Source organism: Triturus cristatus, chromosome 4_2 (genome assembly GCF_964204655.1).
Source record: "Triturus cristatus chromosome 4_2, aTriCri1.1, whole genome shotgun sequence".
NCBI classification, from domain to species: domain Eukaryota; kingdom Metazoa; phylum Chordata; class Amphibia; order Caudata; family Salamandridae; genus Triturus; species Triturus cristatus.
The window spans coordinates 710643590-710660411 of record NC_140586.1 but is presented as its reverse complement, the minus strand read 5'-3'; the positions used below and the strand labels follow the sequence as shown (position 1 = coordinate 710660411).

Below are 16822 nucleotides of genomic sequence, written 5' to 3'. Positions count from 1 at the left end.
CCGGGGCACCCACAGCTCCACTTTTGTAGCTAGATAGATAGATAGATAGATAGATAGATAGATAGATAGATAGATAGATAGATAGATAGATAGATAGATAGATAGATAGATAGATAGATAGATAGATAGATAGATAGATAGATAGATAGATAGATAGATAGATAGATAGATAGATAGATAGATAGCCTTTGAGAGGTTCTAGTGACATCATAAACCACAAGGCAGAATGGCTGAAAGTGTTTTACAAGTTTAACCAGAAAACCACAGTGGCAATTTAGGAGCATATTATGAATGATACCCATTTTTTTCATATTATATGTTTCTTTAAGGGAAGTTTGCTTGAAGAAGACTCATTGGAATTAAACTGCATAGGTTTACCTTCAACTAATACATTGTTGATAGAACAATGAGCAATGGTGAGAGCCAATAGATTTATGACATCTTTTGGCTGCCAGCTTTTCCACATAATTATTGATTAATATTTGCCACATTATTTGACACATAATTTGCTAATATCAGAATTTTTTTTGTTTCTAGTTAAAATGCATGAGTATTATACTGACGAAGAATGCGTACCATAGTTGTAATTGTTGCTGTATAATTTAGATAAACCTACTGCATAATAATAAGCTCTACACATTCAAGACAGTACTACGAGGAGAGGCCCTGTCCCTTATTTCCCACACCCGGAGGCGCGAGCGGGAGGAGGTGACCCGGGTGGAAGCTGAGATAGCCGAGTTGGAGGGTAATCTAGAATGTGGGGTGACGGATGCCGTATTACATGTTCTCCAACTCAAGCAAGCGGCCTATAGGGCCCTCGTCACGGAGGCGGCCAGGGGCCTCAGTAGAGAGCAACAGGGGAGATTGTATGATGTGGGTGATAAGGCTGGTAAATTGATTGCGTGGTTGGACAAAAAGGAGAGAGCGAGTCGTGTAGTCCCGCTGATTGAGAAAACGGACGGTGTGTGTGTTACTGAGCCGGAAGAAATTGTCTCCTGCTTCGCGGATTATTTCCGTGGGGTGTATTCCCCGGTGTCTTCCCGCTCTGAAGAGGATTCCCGTGCCCTGCTCAGGGATATCGCGCTGCCTTCCCTTTCGGAGGAGGACAGAGTGTCGTTGGACGCCGCTCCAACCTCCGTCGAAATCGCCCTCGCCATACGTTCGGTCGCTTCCGGCAAGGCCATGGGTCCTAATGGTCTCCCCATCGAGTTGTACAAGTTGCGACCGGATACGCTGGCACCACATCTCCGATCGATGTTCCTGGAGGCTCACTCGGTGGGCTCCCTCCCGCTGGACCAGCGTCTGGCTACAATCATGGTTATCCACAAGGAGGGGAGACTTCGGGACCGGGTTACATCCTATCGGCCCATTTCGCTACTGAACGCGGAGCCTAAAATTCTCGCTAAGGTCCTGGCCAATCGGCTGGTCGGCGTGGTGGGCGACCTGGTTCACCAGGACCAGTCCGGCTTTATTCCCCATCGTAACACGGCCCTTAACTTGCGGCGTTTGCATGGGGTGCTCGCACGTGTTCAGTACATACGGGAGCCGGCCATTTTGGCGTCCTTGGACGCCACCATGGCGTTTGACACGCTTGAATGGCTATACATCTGGGCGATGCTTGCGAAGTTTGGCTTTGGCGCAGGGTTCATCAGTTGGGTCAAATTGCTGTACTCGGGCCCATTGGCGCAGGTGGTGGTGAACGGTAGAGTATCGGCCCCGTTCGAGCTGGGCCGGGGCACGCGGCAGGGCTGCCCCTTATCGCCGCTCCTTTTTGCGCTTGCCTTGGAGCCCCTGGCGGAGTGGCTGCGGTGGGAACCTTCCATCCGTGGTCTCCGTTGGACCCCCGAGTATGAGGACCGCGTATCCCTATACGCTGATGACATCCTCTTGTACCTAGCTTCCCCACGTAAATCACTGATAGTACTGGTTGATGTTTTGCATTCATTTGGTCGTAACTCCGGCCTTGTCATCAACTGGGCTAAATCGTGCGTGTATGTTCTCTCTGGGGAGGCTCCTATTCTCCCGCGGGGCTGTCCGATCCAGATCGCCCCGCAGGGATTTCGGTACCTGGGTGTCTTCATTACTCTGGACCCGGAGGCCCGGTATGATCGGAACTTGCTTCCCCCCCTCCAGCGCCTGAAGGAAGATGTCGCGCGCTGGCGGCGCTTGCCGCTTTCGCCGCTCGGCCGGGCGGCATTGTTTAAGCTGATGTCTCTGCCGCGTTTCCTGTACGCTTTGCAGAATACTATGGACCTCGTTCCAGCGCGCTACTTCCGTGAGGTGGAGAGTTTGCAGCGCCGCCTGTTCTGGGACGGGAGGCCGCGTATCGCCCTGGCGAAGCTGATGCTCCCATGGTATGACGGAGGGATTGCCCTCCCGGATATCAAACGGTACTATTGGGCCTCCCAGCTGGCTGCGATTAATCACGGCCTGTACGGGCCCGCCTTAAACCCGGCATTCGAAATGGATAAGATACTACTCCCGGGTGGGGACTATAATCGAGCGCTCTACTCCCGCGCGCCCGACGCTCGGCTGACCGGCCCCACGCGTGTCATGGTGCGAGTGTGGCACGCGGCTAATGTGGCGATGGGGTGGAAGGACCGTCTGACCCGGGCATCACCACTATACGCGTCCGAGCAGTTGGGCTCCCTGTGGACCTCGAAGGGCTTCGAGAAGTGGGACATGATAGGCATCAGCAAAGTAGGGGATCTCTGGACGAGGGGAGGATTTAAAACGTTCGAGATGCTGCAGACGGAATTCCAGTTGCATGACAGGGAGTACTTTCGGTATTTGCAGATCCGTCATGCACTGGGCTCCGTCTTCCCAGACGTTGCATCCATCCCGGAGCATTCCCCCCTGGAGGATAGAGTGCTGGATGGACACGTTCCGGACAGCACGATCTCACTGATCTACAAAAAACTGATCAATGACCGCTCGGGATTGCTGACTGCCCTTCGTGAGGCTTGGGTTGCCGATGGACTGGAGCTGGACGACGAGGACTGGGCCTCTGCGGTGGCCTCCCCGAAAGAGGTGGCCATACCGGCCCGCCTTCGCTTCGTCCAGCTCAAGATACTCCACAGAGTCTACGTGACGGGGCCAAGGCTCCTGCGTATGGGCTATGCTGTGGACGGGTTGTGTAAGCGTGGGTGTGGCGCTTTGGGGACCTTTTTGCATATATTGTGGGAATGCCCGGAGGTGGAGCGATTCTGGCGTGGTGTGCATGAGGTCCTGCGTGTGGTTACGCATGTGGTGCTGCTACCCGAAGCGAGGAGATGCCTGTTGAATGTGTGGGAACCTACCGACTACTCGGCGCCACAGACGTGGTGGGTGACTCTGGGATATATGGTGGCTAAGCGTGATATTGCTCAACTGTGGGGATCCCAGAGGTCCCCGACTGTCTCGGCCTGGAAGGAACATATGGATTGGTGCATGTTTCGGGAAAAGGTGGTGTATGTGGCGAGAGGTAAGCCTGGGACATGGGTGAAAGTATGGGGCCCCTGGAACGCCTACCGCGGGGGAATCTGTGCTCCGCCGTTATTGCCCGATCAGTCGCCGGCCCCATCCCCTTAGCCGACCCATCTTCCTTGTTCCGGGCATTGAGTTTACCCAGCCCTAGTCCTGATCTCTTCCCCTTCTTGATACTCCTATGGACTGGTAGGGTCCCCCTCTCAGGGGAGCACATGCTGCTATTTCTGATTGTGGATTGCCTTGTGGGTTTGTTTTTCTGGTTGTTCTTTCAGTTTAAAATGAAACCGTACAGTGGGGTCCGGATGGTGTGGCTATCAACGCTGCTAACTCCTGTGCATCTTCCTCAGCCGCAATACACGCTCTGCAATGTGTATCATATGCTCCTTTTGTCTGCTAGCGGCCGACCGGAAGGTTGTAGGCCCATCTTTGTATATTTTTTGAGTTTTGTAATAAACGGTTTCAAAAAAAAAAAAAAAAAAAAAAAAAAAAATAATAAGCTCTACAGCACCTCACCTGTCCGTCGTTGCCTAGAGCTCTGCCTGAGCTGGATGTGGAGGTAACGTACAGGGAGTGCGGTCGGTTTTTATATCCTTTTCAACTCACAGCTGCAACAAATTCCGACTGGCTAGTCGCTCATCAAACACGTCATCGAGAACTAAGAAATGACGTCACACGTATAGAAACTTGTAGTTTATTTATTAAACAGTCTCTAGCGTGTATGAACCAGTCATTCCAGATTACCGAGCATCACACTTCCCACTCGGAATATTTACGACACACGATTTTTAATGCAGTAGCAACAACTAGTTAGGTCCTGAAGAAAGCCGTGGACTACCAGTCCTGAAGGCTGAAGCATGTCGACCACATTTAGAAGCAGTAATTTTTTAACTGCTTTTTGCACTGTTTTTAATAAGGATTATAATAGATACTCTAATAAAAGTTTTTCTCTGTTCTAAATCCTTTTTTATCCTCACTTACACCTTTGCACTGCACTCAATATTCCCACAAATTCCTTTTCGATCACTTCTATAGGGTACATGAGAACTTCATTTTGTTCTTTCTTCTGTCCCTCTGAGTTGACCCTCTTAAGATATAATCCACTAATTACCCCTCTATGATCAAGAGGATAAGTGGATGGAAGGGTGGATACCCAGATGATGATACTGATCTCTGTGGAGAGTGATGGGAATCCAATCATTCAAAAGGGTCTCTTCACTTTATAATTCTGTTCTTTGGTACTTCTTATGCATAGATGGTTAGTTATCCTGTTCCGCTGGTAGACCCCCAGATTTCTTATTTGTTTTTGATCATAGTTAGGTCTAAAATATCCCTAGTACCCTACCTCACCTTCTGTTATTATTAAAGCATTTTATTCAAAGACAAAGCAGCACATCATACTCCATTTTTCCTTACACGTTTCAGCGTTCATTCGCCATGGTCACAGGTGGAGGTAATCTGCAAAGTACTTACATGCATGCTTTTAAAACAGTCCATTAGGTCACATAACTGGTGAGTAAACTATATTTCCCAACGTGTATTTTAAAAGTAATTTTTTTAACTTTATAACTTGGAAGTCCATCTTTTCAGCATTGTGCTTACTTTATCACTTTTATCATGCACTGGCGTTGGTCTGTGATCCTGATGGAAATCAGTCACGTGAGTACTCCTCTTGGCGTAGTGCTCGAATTCTACGATAGTCTTAAACAAATACATCTTCTCCGGACCGATCAGGACAGGATGTAATCCTATCTGAATCCCTTCCTTGCACAGGCAGATTCGCTTTGTAAGCTTCCTTGGTAGGTGTGTGAGTGCTAGTGGGTCATGCTCCAGATCAAATGCACACAACGTCCTCCGACCACAGAGCCCTTCAGGGCGGCCTCAAAATAATGAGCACGGAGAAGCCCATAAACCACCATCGTGAACAAAAACTGTGAGGCCCAGTTCCGGATATGTGGAATTTTATTCAAAGACACAGCAGCACATCATACTCAATTTTTCCTTACCCGTTTCGGTGTTCATTCGCCTTGGTCACAGGTGAAGGTAATCTGCAAAGTGCTTACGTGCATGCTTTTAAAACAGTCCATTAGGTCACATGACTGGTGAGTAAACTACATTTCTCAACTTGCATTTTAAAAGTCATTTTTTAAAAATATATATATATCTTGAGCACAGCAGTTTTGTCTCTGCCGCTGAATTGATTAGAGCGCACTCTGAAGAAATGTTAATCAAAGTTATTTAATCCACAGCGCAAGTTGACAGACACGTTTCGGCACGGTCGCCTTCCTCAATGTCAATTGTATCAATTCATTCATTTTTTTTTTTTTACTAATTTTTATTTTCTGTCTGAAAGAGTTACAGAATACATACAATAAGCAATACAACTGTTATAATTGGTCTCATCAAAAACGTTGTCATCATCAACATAGTAAATCCCCCATTCCTTTTAATTCTTGCTGGCTTGTTTCAACGCCAGTCCCCTTGCATGGCCACTACATATTCCTTTTGGGTCTAGAAAACAACAGTATTAGTCGACAGGGTGTCCCCTCTAAGGGAGTCCCCTCTTGGATCTAGCCGCAAATGTCTCCTGAGATATTTGTGATGTGGGTTGTTGTGTGTCGTCCCCAAATCATGCTCAAAGTGCCGCCTCTATTGACCCCATATTTTGAAGAATTTCCTGGGGCATCCCATTCCTGGACCGTGGGACTTTCAGCCACCCCACATCTTCTGGCTATATCCCTCTTGGTCACCACCAGGCCCAGGGGGGCGAAGTTCAGTTGGGCCCTGGTGATGTCCATCTCAATTGGAATTCCCAGCACCACAAATCGTGGTTCAACCGGCAATGTCACACCCAGGACCGTCTCTAATATCTCAATTATCTGTTCCCAATATATCTGCAACTCTGGACATGGCCATATTATATGAAAAAAATCACTTTTGACCATTTTGCAGGTTAGGTAGTATGGTGAGTCTGCCCTTCCTATTTTATGTAATCTGTACATGTCGTAATAAATTCTATGTAACACCTTGTATTGAATAAGGCGGAGCCTTGCCTTAAAAGCTACCTCTCTGGGGTACATCAGTGCCACCTCCCAATCTATGTCTTCGAGTGACCCGACATCTTTCTCCCATCTTGCCAACAACCCTTCCAGTCAGTTCGGCATATTATTGTTAATTGTTTTGTAGGTGTAAGAGACTGCCTTATCTATCAGTTCTTCCTGTAGAAGCCTTCCCTCTAGTGGAGCGTACTCTGGGAGGTGTTCGTATTGGATATTCTCTGCCTGCCATGCGTGACACATTTGTGCAAACTTGATGAATTTTGATTTGTGCAGGTTGTATTCCTGGCTAAGCTTTGTCCATGGTTTAAGTTCCCCCTTTTCTATGATGTCCCCTATTGTAGAGATTCCCAGGAGATTCCAGGCCTCAAACCCTTTTAGTTTTTGTAGCTCTTTAAAACAACCCCCTTCCCTGAGCGGGGTTGTCCTTGAGACCCAGTCCGTCCATCCCATGGTTTTGGTCACTGTCATCCACGCAACCAAAGTGACCTGTGTCGCAGGCAGTAAGTGGAAATCCCCCTTCCCCCCATAAAGGTAATGTAGATGTGTACATGGTGGAATTTCTTCCCTTTCTAGGCAGTATGTAGGGTGGTCGCTGGCCTTATAAATCCATTTGTTTATGGGTACCAAATGGGATGCCCAATAATAGGCCTCTACATCTGGTAGCACTATCCCTCCGCTATAGGGATTTCGCTGCAGTGTTTTGAGCGCCACTCTGGGGCGACCCGCTTGCCACAATAGAGACCTAAGTCCGCTGTCTAGCTCTGCGAAGGTGCCCCTGGGGAGCTGATGGTATGTATTTTGGAGGGCATACAGCAGTTGGGGTAAAGCAATCATCTTAAAAATGGCCGCTCCTGCAAGCAGGGAGAGAGGGAGGTACCTCCATCGCTCCGCGTCTAATTTAAAATTTTGCAAAACCTTTCTGAGGGTTTTTTTCATACATGTCTTGCGATGTGGGTTCAAGAATATCCCCAGGTCTGGAAGCCCGCCTGTACAACCCTCAATTCACCAGGTAGAGGCCAAACTATTTTGGTGTTAGTCGGGCAATATAGCGTGGACTTGTTCCAATTTATTTTATAGCCGGAGTGACTGCCGTAATCTACTATGGAGTCAAACAAGGCAGGGATTGTCGTGATGGGATTAGTGATATACAATAAGATATCATCAGCGTAGAGGAAAATCTTTTCTTTCCCGTCGTCTGTGGGAGCCCTTTGGAATCCTCGGATAGCAGGGTGTTCTCGAACTTTGAAAGCAAGGGACTCGAGGGTTAGCACGAACAGAAGCGCGGGAGAGAGGGCAGCCTTGTTGTGTCCCTCTCTCAATAGGGAATGGTGCAGAACGCGTTCCATTAGCTTGCACACGGGCTGGTTATAGAGGAGCGCCACCCAACTGCGAAATTTAGGCCCTATCCCAAATTTAGCCAGAGTGCAGTCCAGGAATGGCCAGTTTACTGCACCAAACGCTTTTTTCAGCATCGAACAATAGAAATGTATGGGGATTTGCCCAGTCCTTCACCTTCATTAGCCAGTTCTGAGTCCTTTTGAGATTCAGGCGGGTAGCTCAGCCCGGCATGAATCCCGACTGGTCATCATGAACCAGGGTCGTGATGAACTTCAGGTGGCGAGTCGCCAGGATGGTCGCTAAGACCTTTTCTCCCTTGTTTAATAGCGAGATAGGTCTGTACGAGCCACACTGGTTATGAGGTTTTCCCTCCTTATGTATAACCACTGTGGCTGCCGGTCTCGGATCAGGGGGTAGGATACCTTTCTCATGTGAGTCGATGAAGAGCCAAAGTAAATGGGGGCCTAGAAGGTCGATATGGCGCTTATAGAATTCGGCCGGCAACCAGTTGGTGCCGGAGGTATTCCCAGGCTGAAGTTTTGTCACAGCCTGCTGAATTTCCGTCAGGTACAGATCTGCTTCTAGCTCCTGGGATTCATCCCCTCCCAGTGCTGGAGTAGGAATTGCTGCTAGGTACTCTCTTATCTCTGAATGTGATTTAAGGTTAGGGGCCGATAAAGGACCCTGTAGTATTTAGCAAACGCTCTCACCACCCCTTCATCTGTGGAGTGATTAACTCCCTGGCAGTCAGTGATTTCCCTTACTCATCTGGCTTGGATCTCTTTTTTGCTTATTCAGGCTAAGTGCTTCCCTGCCTTATCACCCACTTGGTAAAGGTGATGTAGCGTGGCCAGGCTCTGTTTTTTTACATTGTCCATAGCAAATTCTTTATATTCGTGTCTCAGAGCGGTCAGACTACGGGTCAATTTGGGGTCTTTTCTTTGGGATATTTGCTTGTCAAGGTCTAGTATCTTATGTTCCATGTCTTCTACTTTCTTTTTTTTCCAAGCGATGCAGCTTTGTGCACTGTCACATATCACAGAAGGAACCAAGTTTTTATTTTCCTGAAAATAGATTTCCGTGTCTGCCCGAATATCCTTTGCCACTTTACTGTTCTTCAGGTCCCATGGGTGAAGTCTCCATCTCTGGTCACTGCCTCGACCCCTCAAGCCCATCCCAACCAGAAGCGGAGAGTGATCAAAGAGACCCCTTGCTGCGTATTCTGTGTGGCTTATATTGTTCAATTCCCCCCCCAGTTACAAATATATAGTCCAGTCTAGAGTATGTGCCATGTGCTCCTTAGTGATGAGAGAATTGTTTGGTCTGTGGGTGTTTCCCCTGCCATACATCTACCAGCCCCGTTGTTTTGGAGAACCGCCGAAAAGCAATGGTTTTTGTGGACTTGTCTCCTTCTCCAGTGCGATCCATCACCGGGTCCATCACATCAATAAAGTCCCCCGCAATTATATGTAGAGCGGAGGGCATTTCAAGCAAGACATCCACAACCATATTCATGGTAGGAGCTTGAAGTCTGGGTGGCATATCTACCCATATGGTCCTGCCAGAGGCGTTTGGTTTGAAAGGCAATGGTTTTCCTAATCAGGATGGCCACCTCCCTCACCCCGGAAGTGATTCCCGCATGCGTATAGGCCCCTCGACTTATAAATTCACATTGTGTGCCTTTGAGGTGTGTCTCTTGGATAATTACAATATACGGGTGGAGTCTTCTAATAAATTGTGTCACCAGTCCCCGTTTGATTTTGTCCCCCAACCCATTGACGTTCCTTATCAGTACCTTAAGGTCTGGATGGTAGGCCATTTTGTGGCTGGAGGCCGTATGTGTCTAGTGTTCAGACCCACGTTGATGGAGCCATTCTCCTCCGTGTCCAGTGTTCTGTGGGAGGTTCCTGTTGTGATGACCCATGTGATCAATGAACGATAATATAAACAACTGAACCCAAACTGTGTTTTCTCCAATCTATCGCCCCACACCACCTCCCTCCACCCCCCTTCAGCAGTCTGTCCCCTCATCAAAAGAAGCGACTTTCAGCCGGAGGAGGCAGGTCGGTCTGTTGTCCCCACACTCCAACTGTATATCTCAAATCCCCAACTCTTACAACTTTTAACTCAGTCTACAAAAAGTTTCTTTTTCAAAGCTCTTAATGCTTTCTGGGACCCTGTGATGCACATTGTTACCTTCCTGCCGGTGCTCAAGTGCCAGCTCCCGGCTCACTCGGGTCGGGGTCTGAAGATATACGACTCTCCATTGGCCTCTCGTTCTCCCTGCTTTCCTCTAACGCCTGCATTGCCGTTGCTAGTGGGTGTATCAATTCTGGCCCTGAGGACATCCCAGTGTCGTCTGAGTCTGAATGTGGGTCTGAGGATTTGGTCCTTGAGGCGGCCTCAGTTCCTAACTGGGATCGCTCGCCTCCTTCCTGGTCTTGGCATCTCTTGTCGTGCGTGTCCCTCCTCAGGGCATAGGGAGATCCCTTGCCTAGTCGTCTTGACCGGCTATTGGCCGTGTGCCTCCTTTTGGTGGAGTCACCTGTCTCTCCGCCATGTTCCGATTTGTGGGTTTGGCTGACTTTGGTCCTCCTGGGGGCCAGAGTGTTGGCCTTTCCTCAACCAAGCTCAGTTCTTCTCGGCTGTAATCTGAAAAAGTCATTATCTTTGAATTTTCGTAGCGGACCTCTCCTTTGCGACGCATTTCATGAAGTATCATATATCTGTCCATTAAGTTCAATAGTTTCGCAATAATTGGCCTTGACGCTGCTCCAGGGGGTGGTTTTGCCCTCAAGAGCGCGGTGTGCGCATTCTATGATGAAACATGGGAAGAAATGTTCTGCCAGGATGATGTCTTTCAGCCAAGTTGTTGTTTTCCTCCGCCCCCTCCAGAAATCCTACGAACCTGAGATTGTTTCGCCAGGCTCGGTTTTCTACATCATCGATTCACCATAGCATGTCCACGGCGGCACTATGCATGTCTTTCATCCCTTTCTGGAGATCTTTTATGCATCTTCCACTTCTGAGACACGAATCTCTGCCTCAGTTACTCTCTCGGATACTTTGCGGAGATCTTGACGAAGCAGCGATACTTCACAGCGACCTCCCCAATCTTGCCTTCCAGGACTTCTCTGGAATTCTGTATTGCTTGGAGGAGCAATGCTGTATCAGATGGAGGTTGCGCAGTTTCCATCGATTGTGCATGCACAGGGAGTACTTTGGTGTATCTGTCTATCTTCCCCTGTCGTGGAGGTTTTGGCCCTTTGTCTTTTGCCATCATGCTGTCCACTACTCCTCTGGACAGGGGTTCTTAGGATCCAACCTGTCCAATCCCTTGGACCAGGCTGGATGGAGAGGTGGCCCTCCGCCCTCCAGGGCCCCTCCCCTCCACAGTGTATCAATTAATTCTTAATCGTTTAAATAAAGTTCATTCAGGAATTCAGTGAAATCAAATAAGGATTCATTTGTCATCAAAATGTTAGTTTCCATGGTGGCCATCTTTAAACATGTGCATTCTTTTAGGATGTAGATGAGGAATAGACATTTCCTCAATTCACTGTTGCATACAGTCATAATATTCTATACTATTTCATGTCATCAGTAGGATACCTTAACTATCAAGCAGTAATCACAATTGCGCCCTGGATGGGCAGTCATACTTAAATCCCTCCATTCTCCCATTCATATCCATTTTACCAGCATAGTCTGTATAGGATAGTATTGGGAGAACATTTATATACATCGATAATATTTAATTTCGTCATCATCATACTCTCAACAATCGCGCCCTTAATGGGCCAATTCTAGTTTGCATATTTATCCGTTGTTACTTTTTCCCCTCCTATGCTGTGTGGCAGGTTCCCTATCCTATTTCATCCTATGTGAATACACATCCCTTCCTCAATGTTTTAATCCTCTCTGGGCCTTACTTTGCATCTGTATTATATTCTGAGTTTTTTCACTCTGTCTCCTCCCCTTGCTTCCTTCCTCACTTGGTCTAGACAAAAGAATTTTAGGAGGCTAGTGTTACTGTTATGTTCTTGTTCAAGGTGGTGCGCCACCAGAAATGTATGATCTTTATTTACGATTGCCCGCATGTGTTCCAAAATGATTTGTTTGCTAGGATGTGTTGTGCTGGCCACATATTATTTCGACACAGGGACATGTTAAGCAATATACTGTATGGTCAGAATTGCAGTTGAGGAACTCATTGACCTGTATCTTTGATTTTTTACCTGGTATTGCATATTCTCGTACCTTTGGCTAAATTTGAAAGCTTTATAGCGTGTACACGGAAAGAACCCCAATACTGGGTCCTTTTTCCTGCCTTTGTCTATAAAATGACTCTGCACTAAATGTTCTTTTAATGAAGTACCTCTCCTGTAGGTGATTAATGGTACATCTGATAGCAAAAATAGAAAGGGAGTAGCCTTGACAAAGGTAGGACTTCAGGCCTCCCTTCCAACTACTCGAAGGACTCAGGGGGCCTAATGATGGTCCCGGATTATGATTTTAGATATTTGAAACAGACCAATTAGGTGCTGTATATTTATTTGTGTTCATCACTGCTATTATGTTTACAGCAACATCAGGAGTGGGAGCATCATTTCTCTTTTGAGGTCCTGACTAAAAGCCTTGTGGTAGGGCTTGAAACAAGTTGACCTACCGGGGAAACAGTAGGTAATCATGCCTAGAGTGCCTACTTAGATGCCGCCCCTGCGCGCTGACATCAGTTCTGACACGACATTCCACAGCAGAAGCACAGAGCCATGAAAGACACTGACCACTGGTGCACCACACTAAGGCCCTATAAGGGAGTCCCTAACCCTAGAAGTCAGTTTGCACAGGGGGGAGGATGGGTGGGCAGTAAGGAATCTATAACTAATATATGTCTCTTACATATACATTGTTACCGAAGGTAAGTAACTTGTTAATCTGAAAGAAACTATTAGCTATAGATTCCTTACCTTAGAATAGATACCCCAGCAATACTATCCCCGGAGGATGGTCTGCGAACCAAGTTCACGGCAGAAAATCCTGGAGGACAGAACGGGCAGAGTAGCCGTCCCTCCAGACTTCACTATCCAGGCAGAAATGTCTGGTAAATGGTGCATAGACGCCCACGTGGCCGCTTGGCAGATGTCGATGAGGGAACCTCCCCGCGACAAAGCAGTCGTTGCTGCTGTAGCTCTAGTGGAATGAGCGTGCACCCCACTGGCGGTACCTTCTTAGCCAAAGCATAACAAATCTTGATACAAAGGACTACCCATCGAGAGATGGTACGCTTCTGAACAGCCTGACCTTTCTTGGCACCCACATAGCCAATAAAGAGTTGATCATCCACCCGGAAATCTTCAGTGCGGTCAAGGGACAGCACACGTTTAGGATCCAGATGGTGGAGTCTCTCCTCCTTGGAAGGGTACGGAAGCGGGAAAAAGGTGGGTGACTACTTTAGGCAAGAATGAGGATCTCGTTCAGAGCACCACCTTGTTCGAATGGACTGAAAGGAAAGAAGGCTAAGAAGAAAGGGCCTGAAGCTCACTCACTCTGTGAGCAGAGGAGATGGCAACAAGAAAGTACAGTTGTGAAGAGGCTCGAAGGGAGCGCATATAAGATAAGTCAAGACAAGTCAAGACAAAGTTCAAGTCCCACTGAGGCAATATGAAAGGAGATAGAGGAAAAAGGTGGATAATGCCTTTAAAGAAGTGACTTACAATAGGAGACATGAACAAAGAAAGCTGATCTAGCAGCCAGAGAAAAACAGAAATGGCTGCCAGGTAGCCTTGAGAGTGCCCAGAGCAGAGCCCTGCTGGGCCAAGGAAAGAAGGAATAAAAAAACCTCAGAAAGAGGGCAGAAAGGGGATCCACCGCCTGTGCTGTGAATCATGCCACAAACTTATTACATTGACAGGCGTATACCGTCTTAGTGGAGGGACGCCTGGCTGGCAAGATGACATTACAGACTTCAGGAGGAAGGTCAAAATCTGTCAACTGCGGCTGCTCAATCTCCACACAAGGAGGTGGGGGTTGCACAGGTTCGGGTGGAGGACCGTCCCCTGCTGCTGCAACAGAAGATCCTCCCAAAGGGGCAGTCTGATCGGAGGATCGATGACCATACTCGGGAGTTCGGGTACCAGACTCTTCGTGCACAGTGCAGCACACAAGAATGACTTGGGCCCGGTCACGCCTGATCTTCTTCAGCACTCCAGGCAGAATTGGTACAGGAGGAAAGGCGTACAAAAGTCCACAATTCCGCTCGCGATGAAAAGCATTGCTGAACGAGTGCCGCCTTAGAAACTCCAACGCGCAGAACTGCTGATATTGCGCATTCTCTTCGGTGGCGAACAGATCTGACCAAGGTTCTCCCCACTGCTGAAAGAGACCCTGTATCACCTCTGAGTAAAAATGTCATTTGTGATCCACCAGGCAGTGACGGCTGAGTTTGTCCGCCCTGGCATTCAGAGAACCCAGAAGGTGTTGAACCCTGGTGTTTCAGCCATGTCCAAAGGAGAAGAGCTTCTTGACAAAGGGTCCACGACCTCACCCTGCCTAGTTTGTTGCAGTAACACATGGCGGTGGTGTTGTCCCTCAACACCTGCATGGCCTTCCCCTTGAGGGAGGGATGGAATGCCTTCAGTGCCAAGTGAATCACCTGGAGCTCCAACAGGCTGATTTGGAGACCGGACTCCGCCGGAGACCAGACCCCTACGATCTCTGCCTCCCCCAGGTGGCACCCCCATCTCAGGAGTGATGCATCTGTCACCACCATAAAGTCTGGTTGGAGAAGGAAGAGGGCTCTGCCTTTGACCCAATCCTGGTTTGTTAACCACCACTGTAGTTGTAGCGCAGTCCCCTCCAAGATCTGGACGTAGTTGGAAAGATTCCCCTGATGCTGCGTCCACTGGAATTTCAGGTCCCAGTGCATTGCCCACATATGCCATCCGGCCTGATCTACCAGCAGGATGCAGGAGGCCATGAGGCCCAGCAGCCTCAGAGTCATTCTCACCGAAATCCAGAATAGAGGCTGAAACATCGGTATCATAGCCCGAATATCCCGGACTCGCTGCTCGGGAGGATAAGCCCTGTGTCCAGAGGAGCTCTGATGAAAAGGAGCGACTGAGATTGAGTCAGGTGTGACTTCGGCATGTTGATAGTAAACCCCAGCGAATGCAGGAGGTCTGCCGTAGTCTGGAGGTGGGAGATGACCACCTGGGGCGAGCCCGCCTTCAACAACCAGTCGTCGAGCTAGGGGAAGACTGGAACCCCCAATCTGCGCAGATGAGTTGCGACAACCGACATCACTTTCGTGAACACCCGAGGGGCACTGGTAAGACCGAAGGAGTACACCGTGAACTGAAAATGCTCGTGGCCTACCGTGAACCGTAGGTAATGCCTGTGGGTTGGTAGGACAGCCATGTGAAAATAAGCTTTCTGCAAGTCCAACGCTACCATCCAGTCTCCAGGGTCGAGGGCAGACAAGACCTGAGCCAAGGTTAGCATTTTGAACTTCTCCTTCCGGAGGAAACGGTTGAGGGCCCTGAGGTCTAAGATAGGACGCAGGCCTTTGTCCTTCTTGGGCACCAGAAAGTAGCGGGAATAGCAGCCACGACCTACTTCTGGTGCAGGTACCCTCTCAATAGCTCCCTTGGCCAAGAGAGCTTAAACTTTCTTATGGAGAAGCGCCAAATGATCATCTGACATGCGATCGAGAGACGGTGGCATGGAGGGAGGGGTAGTCTTGAAAAAAAGGGAGTAGCCTCTTCGGACTATCCGCAAAACCCACCTGTCTGACATGATGGATTGCTAGTGAAGAAGGTGATGGCAAATCCTGCCACCCACTGGCCGCTGATGGGCCTGAAAGGTCAGACTAGGAGGGTTTGGAGGATGCTGTAGGGGGGAAGGGTGGACTGGCCAGCCCGCTGATTCACAGACCTGTGTCGCTGGGTCCCATGTTTGCGGCCATGCAGAGGCTTGGCAGCTTGCGTGGGCCGTTGGCTGGACTGGGTCGGGCGTGGTGGGGTGCCCCTTCTGTAGCCACAAAAGCAAGACTGTGGGGAACGGGAGGATGTCCCAAGGCCTACGGATCTGGCCATAGCCCGAGAATCCTTAAAACGCTCGACCACCGAGTCCCCCTTGTCACCAAAAAGGCGACAGTCATCGAAGGGCATGTCCAGCAAAGTTGCTTGGACATCCCCACAGGAGCCCCTGTGCTGGGCCTGGACCCGGTGCCCAGAAGGCCATCTGTGAGGGCTTCATTAAAGGGAAAGAGGGGCTCGGAGGAAGTTGCTGTCGGTTGAAGCACCTCTCCCCAAGGCCTCGGCTGCCCTATGCACCACCACTGCATAGGAGGCTCCTTCCTCTGTAGCCACGGAAGGGGGAGAAAGTAAACCAAGTTCTAGGGAGGTATCCAGACCACTCACGTCACCCAATTCCTCTCTCCTGTCTGGATCTTCCGGTTGGTCTACTAGAGGGTCCAGCAACCCCTCCGAGTCCTTTATCACCACCCTCAGGGCCCTAGTGAACACCTGGGATGAACAAGGGCACAAATGCACCCTCCAGCATCAGATTCGATGTCAGTCGACGTCGATCCGGTTCCATCTCAGGGATGAGGATGGGGACGGCATGGGCCGGGGCCACGGCTGATGCCGGAGACGTCGTCCCAGCATCAGTCCGGATCCAGGATAAGGAACCTGTGGCGCCGGGGCCGAAACACCCGCCATCGAAGGCCCAGGGCCCCCAAACTGGCTCCGTGGATCCTAAAAGGTACACCAGTGGAGTCTGGCTGCCCAAAGATAAAGTAGAGGGCTTCATAAAATGCACAAAGCTGGTCAGGGGATGCCACAGCTCCCGGAAATGGAGGGAGGTGCAGAGTCGTCCTAGAATCAGGCCCCGGAGATGGAGCCTTAGTGCGAAAACGCTCCGGTTCCTACGTCGCGTCGATCGACGGGGAGAAGGCG

The 16822-nt window shown here is 49.1% G+C and overlaps 1 protein-coding gene across 1 annotated transcript in view; it reads right to left on the bottom strand.

The window, feature by feature from the left end:
* The window catches only part of GLIS1 (GLIS family zinc finger 1), a 1425682-nt gene that overhangs the window by 378276 nt on the left and 1030584 nt on the right, over nucleotides 1-16822 (bottom strand). The window lies entirely within an intron of this gene.